Raw genomic sequence first — 6000 nt, 5'->3', positions numbered from 1 at the left:
AGATAACTATCATTATTTAATATTTTCTTGAATTATATCAATGAGAATACTTCATATTTTATTTTCAGTCAATAAATGGAAAGTAGGTAGCAACTAATCCAAACCAGCAAACACTGTCAAAAGGTTTTTCACATCAGAAAATAAGATCTGTATTTTGTAAGAATTCTCAATTCACACAAATGACTATTCAGTATTCAGCTATTCCTTTCATGGAACACTTAATATGGTTCTTGCATACATAACTCAGCTATTTGCTCACAAAAGCAGTAACTCCTTGATCGAAGTTTCTGAACCCTTTCTCTGTTTTGTTTTGAGTTTTTAATTTTCATTGTTTAAAGTACTGAGCTTCAAAAGCCCTAGTTTTTCAAAAAGCAAGTGGATATGAAACTTAGAATTTGACCCACTATTGTGTCTGTCACAAAAACTGCATTTTAATCAGCTAGTATACAAGCATGCTTTGGTAATATAAGTGGGCAGAATCTCTATATCCGCCAAGAATTCAGTGCTGATTTTCAAAAAAAGGAAGAAAAAAGTAACCAGATGGCAATTGACAGTTCAATTTTAAAAGCTAGCATTTATTTTAATCTTGTCCCTAAGTGAAAGAAATATAATTAATAGAGGAAAAGAGGATAAAAGGGAAATCATCATGAGAATGCTAGAGAAACTGTGTGAAAAGAAATGTGAGGTGAAACAGATATCAGAAAACAAGGGCAGAAATTAGCTAGTTCTAAAAAATGAGAGAAAACTCTCTGTCTGGTGAATTTTCAATAAGTGATAGACTTAACTGAAAGTGTTCGTCTCTCTACTGAGTGACTGTTAGACACAGTTAATTTAGAATCTATTCTGCTAGTATAAAGTAGAAAATATCAAGTTCCAGGCCTGTTCTCTATGGGCACCATATTTTTTATATTACACATTTTTTTCCTTACAGTAGAAATATTCAATTCCAGCATGCAGAAAAATGAATTCTCATTTGATATGTGTCTCCGTGCCTGAAGTTTCCAAAAGGGTGAGGCCCAGTATTATATGCAACATCTATTTCACAAGATTAGTGACTTCTTAATCACACAGTACAGCCTATGCTACTCTTGGGTGACAGACATTTTCTATACATTCTTCTTCGTGGTTAGACCTCAACAGGGTGTTTCATATGCAATAATCCCCTTGACTAGAATCTTGACTAGAATTTCAGGTTTTTTGTTTGTTTGTTTTTTAAGTAGGCACTTTTCTCCTTCATTCTTTGCTGCCAGCAGGAGTTTAGTCCATCATAAGCAAAAACCCTTGCATGCACCATGCTTATCTTTTACTACTGGGGAAATGGCTCATGATACAAGCTACAGGTCCTCAAAAACAAACAAACAAACAAAAAAGCAACCCTTACAAAGCCTCTTTCATAAGGTGTGAAAACTGACTGCTTTTAAAATGGGTGCTTTGTACCTTATATCTAAATTTCCAGATCCTTTTAAAAGTGAAAGGGTAAACTATTAATTGTGCTAAAAAAATTATATGATTTGGGATAATCTCTTTCTCTCTCCCTCTCTGCTAACCAAGCTTTAAGACTTTATAAGCACTGTAACTGGCTTCCCAACCTAAAGTTCTAGCCATTTCTACTTCTTTGACAGAGTGACTATTTTTTTCTCATCATTTTTTCCAGTTCAAAAAAAAAGTTGGTTGACTTTGTATCATCCTTGTGATTTGTTCTAATTTGTTGAGTTCTTGGTTGTTCTAACTTCTAGATGCACAGTCACAGTTTTTTTTTAGCTATCATTTCTTTTTAAGAGTCTCAGTTAAAAACAAAGTGTTTTTTCACAAAAACAAAGAAAAAAAAAGCACTCCAGATGAAATATTTAACATCTGTTGGAAACACTTAGAATCTTGTCTCATGGGAACTAAGTGTTTCCTTTTGGCTTTGGTTTTCTTTTCTTTCTTTTTTTTAAAGATTTTATTTATTTATTAATGAGAAATACAGGAGACAGAGAAAGAACCAGACATCACTCTGGTATATGTGCTGCCAGGGATCGAACTCAGGACCTCATGCTTGAGGGTCCAGTGCCTTAGCCACTGCACCACCACCCGGACCACAGCTTTGGTTTTCTTTAGCATTACTGTATTGTCCAACCCTCTCTCCCAAAACAGAGTGTACCTACCCCAGCCATCGGATGGCAATTTTCTAAGTTACCTGAGTCCTGTTGTGCTTTTGTAAATAACTTTACAGAGAAATTTAACAACCAGGGAATGACTTTCAATATGACACTCATTCCTTCTTTGGTGTTCTGCAGAGATTTAGAGAATCAAATCTTGATAGCAATTTATAAGACAATTGACTCCTATTTCTCAAGTAAGTTATAAATTTAAAGCAGTCAGTTATTTTCTCATGCTTTATTTCATCAACCGTATTTTACCTAAAATTAGTATGGGCTGGGCCAGGTGGTGGTGCACTTGGTTAAGTACACAAATGGTGAAGCAGGGCTGCAGGTGTCTCTCTGTCTCTCTCCCTCTCTATCTCCCCCACTCCTCAATTTCTCTGTCTCTATCCAATAATAAATAAAAATATTTTAAAAAAATTATTATGGGCTTTGGATTCTCTCTCATCTTCTTATCCCAACTTCTACTAGCTCAAGATAATTTGGTTCTGTAGTACACACATTTTTCATATACTTTCTAAAACATTATTAATGGCTTAATCATAGTTTACAGAAGTATAAAACCACATACTTACAATTCCACATGACACCCACCATGAAAGTTCTGTCTTAACCCATCCTCATAACCACAATAGTTTTCACAGTCTTAAAGACAATTAGGCTGCCCTCCCTCCCCCCCCCTTTTGGCAAGTTCATATGTTTTAATTATCTCTACGCCACATAGGAGTGAAACTATTTGGAAATTGTACATTTACTTAACTAAGCATAATCACATCCAGTCCCATCCATTTTTCTTTTTTCTTCCAGGATTATCACTGTGGCTTGGTGACAGCACTATGAATCCACTGTACCTGACCGCCATTTTTTCCATTTTATTGGATAGGACAGAAAGAAATTAAAGAGAGGTGGGGGAAATAGAGAATGAGAGAGACAGAGAGACGCCTGCAGACCTGCTTTACCACTTGTGTAGCATCTCCCCTGCAGGTGGGGAGCCGGGGGCTTGAACCTGGATCCTTGAGCTTCGTACTATGTGCCCTTAATGGGTGCGCCACCACCTGGCTTCATTCCATCCATTTTGTCCAGATGAACACAATATCACTTTTTTAATTGCAGAGTAGTATTACACTGAATATATATCCCATAACTTCTTCATTGAATTTTTCTATTGGTGGGCATTTGGGATGTTTCTACTGCTTGGCTATTGTGAAAAATGTGAACACAGGGGTGCTTGGTATCCTTTTAACTTAACATCGTCATGAATTTTGGATACATACTTAGGTGTGATATTACTGTATCATAAGATTTTCATACATATAGTAAGTGACATTTTTAGTGCAAGACCTAGGTGTCTAAGGAAAGTAGTACTTTTTTTTTTGGCTATTGTTACTTTAAGGCTTATTTTTGCACTCTCTCCCTAGCACAGAGTATTATTATTATTGTTATTATTAATTTTTGCCTCCAGGTTTATTGCTGGGGCTTAGTGCCTACATGGATACATTGCTCCTGGTGACTACCTGTTATTTACTTATTTATTTAAAATATATGATCAATATGCTTTAATATACTATAAGGCTAAATACACACTTAGGTATAGCATTATATTCAGTAATAATGAATGCAATTTTACATCTCAAGTGTTCTTGTGTGTTTACGGGTTTGGGACATCAAAGAGGGAATGAAACCCTGTGAAGAATACTAAAGAAGGAGTAAAACTTGTTTTTAGGACTCATTCCATAGATGCAAAATTTCTCTGAGAAGTTATCTACAAAAGCACAACAAGACAGCTCCAGGTAACTTGCAAAGTTGCCCTGAGATAGAAGCGCAGGGTAGATGAGGAGATAGATATAGTATACTATAATAAAAATATGCTTTAAAACTTGCCTAAGAAATTTCATGATGGGGCCAGGTGGTGGCACACCTGGTTGAGCACCCATGTTACAGTCCCTAAGAACCCAGGTTCAAGCCCCTGGACCCCATTTATAGGGGGGATGCTTCATGAGTGTTGAAGCAGGAATGCAGGTGTCTCTGTCTCTCTTCCTCTCTATCTCCCCCTTTCAATTTCTGGCTGTCTCTATCAAATAAATAAAGATAAAAAAAAAAGAAAAAAAAGAAACATCCTCTTAAAAAAGAAAGAAATTTCATGATCACAAAAAGGACCACTTGACGACCAGAGAGATAGCTTACTGGCTATAGTGTGTGTGTGTTTTGCATGAATATAACCCTGATTTGAGACTTGGCAACATAGAAGTAGGACAGCAATTAGGCTGCTTCTACAACTAATAGTGGGAGTTGGTAGAGCTTTAAGAGGCTGCTTATGAAACAGTTTTCCTGAAAACCAATATCATAATGTTTACTTTGATTTTTCACTCTGTAAGGTTATAAATAGCCTTCTCTGTAGCATGTGACAGGGTAGTTCACAGCTTCCTCCGGAGGACATCCAAATTAAGTAACAAGAAGTATTGGTCACTATTTTTTTTTTGCCTCCAGGGTTATTTCTGAGGCTCGGTGCCTGCACCACGAATCCTATGCTCTTGGAGGCCATTTTTTCCCTTTTGTTACCCTGGTTGTTCCACCACTATTGTGGTTATTATTATCATTGTTATTGATGTCATTATTGTTGGATAGGACAGAGAGAGGAGGGGAAGACAGAGAGGGGGAGAGAAAGATAGACACCTGCAGACCTGCTTCACCGCCTGTGAAGTGACTCCCTTGCAGGTGGGGAGCTGGGGGCTAGAACTGGGATCCTTCTGTGGGTCCTTGTGCTTTGTGCCCATTCGACCCCCTTGGTCACTACTTTAAATGACATTTGAAAACTATCATTTCCCAAAGGATATGTACCAGCTATGGAAATTAGATTATAGGAAAAAAAGTTTGTCTTTACCAAAGTTAAAAAGATAGTTATGCAAACTAACAAATAGTTAATTTCTTGGTTAAGAATTAATTTTCAATAAAATGCTATTTTCTATTTTTTCCCTTCCTTTTTATTTTTCTTTTTCATTTGGTGATGTCAAATGTTAGCTTCTCAAAAGCATACACTGTTAATTAGATCTAAGTATATGATACAGAATATAATATTTCATATTTTTATTGCCAAATACACTCCTGGAGACTTTTTTATTTGATAGGATAAAGAGAAATTGGAAGGGAATGGGGAAAGAGAGAAAGAGGGGGGGAACACCTACAGCACTGCTCCACCACTTATGAAACATCTTGCCTGCAGGTGAGGAACTGGGGCTTCTTCTTTCCTTAATATTTTATTTATTTATTAATGAGAAAGATAGGAGGAGAGAGAGAAAGAACCAGACATCACTCTGGTACATGTGCTGCCAGGTATTGAACTCAGGACCTCATGCTTGAGGATCCAATGCTTTCCACTGCGCCACCTCCTTGAGGCTTTTTTACTGGAGTCCTTGTGCATAGCAATGTGTGCATTCTACCAGGTACGCCACTGCCAGTTCCTATAATCTAATATCTGTTGAATAATTGTTGTGACGCTACTTTAAGCACTTCGTATTAATTCTTACAGCAACCATTTAATCATAAAAACAATGTCAATTTTCAAGACCATCAAGCACAGAGAAGTTAACTTACTCGTTATGTTTATAATGGTAAGATAAGTAGGGAAGAGGTTGGAGAGGGCGGGCAGTGGCACACCTGGTTAAGAACATGTATCACCATATGCAAGGAGCTAGATTCAAGCCCCACCCTGCCCCACTCCCCACCTGCAGGGGAGATGCTTCACAAGTGGTGAAGCAGGTCTGCTGCCATCTTTCTCTCTCTCCTCCTCTATCTCCTCCCCAACCCCCCTCTCTCTCTGTCCTGTCAAATAAAAGTAAAAAGAAATGGAAGAAAATAA

The sequence above is a fragment of the Erinaceus europaeus genome, chromosome 4 (genome assembly GCF_950295315.1).
Source record: "Erinaceus europaeus chromosome 4, mEriEur2.1, whole genome shotgun sequence".
Lineage (NCBI taxonomy): Eukaryota > Metazoa > Chordata > Mammalia > Eulipotyphla > Erinaceidae > Erinaceus > Erinaceus europaeus.
This window is presented reverse-complemented; position numbering follows the sequence as displayed.